General features: G+C 31.9%; 1 protein-coding gene across 1 annotated transcript in view; it reads left to right on the top strand.

Annotated features, from left to right (window-relative positions):
- Positions 1–298, top strand: part of LOC119594317 — a 78,990-nt gene that overhangs the window by 51,480 nt on the left and 27,212 nt on the right. The gene's annotated exons all lie outside the window — the stretch shown is intronic.

Here is a 298-nt window from a genome sequence, read left to right as displayed (position 1 = left end):
GACCCAATGATTTTCCTCACACTATACAAGTTTTCTTTTGTTTATAATCCGCCAATTGATTATTCAGTTGATTAATCAATATATTGACGAAGTAACAAAACAAATGGTATAATTAATACAAAAAGCGCTCACACTCGCAACCAAGAAACTAATAAAGTTCTTTTAATTATTATCGAGGGGAAAATACGAGGGTCTTAATCTACATCAATATGTTACGAGAGGTTGCGAACCCGTCGAAAGAGTCGACTTAATTGCCTCATTTCTTAACTTAAAAAAAAAAAAAAAAGTGAAGTTACCT

Source organism: Penaeus monodon, chromosome 33 (assembly GCF_015228065.2).
Source record: "Penaeus monodon isolate SGIC_2016 chromosome 33, NSTDA_Pmon_1, whole genome shotgun sequence".
Taxonomy (NCBI): domain Eukaryota; kingdom Metazoa; phylum Arthropoda; class Malacostraca; order Decapoda; family Penaeidae; genus Penaeus; species Penaeus monodon.
Note: the sequence above shows the minus strand (reverse complement) of the source record. Positions and strands in the feature narration are given on the sequence as shown.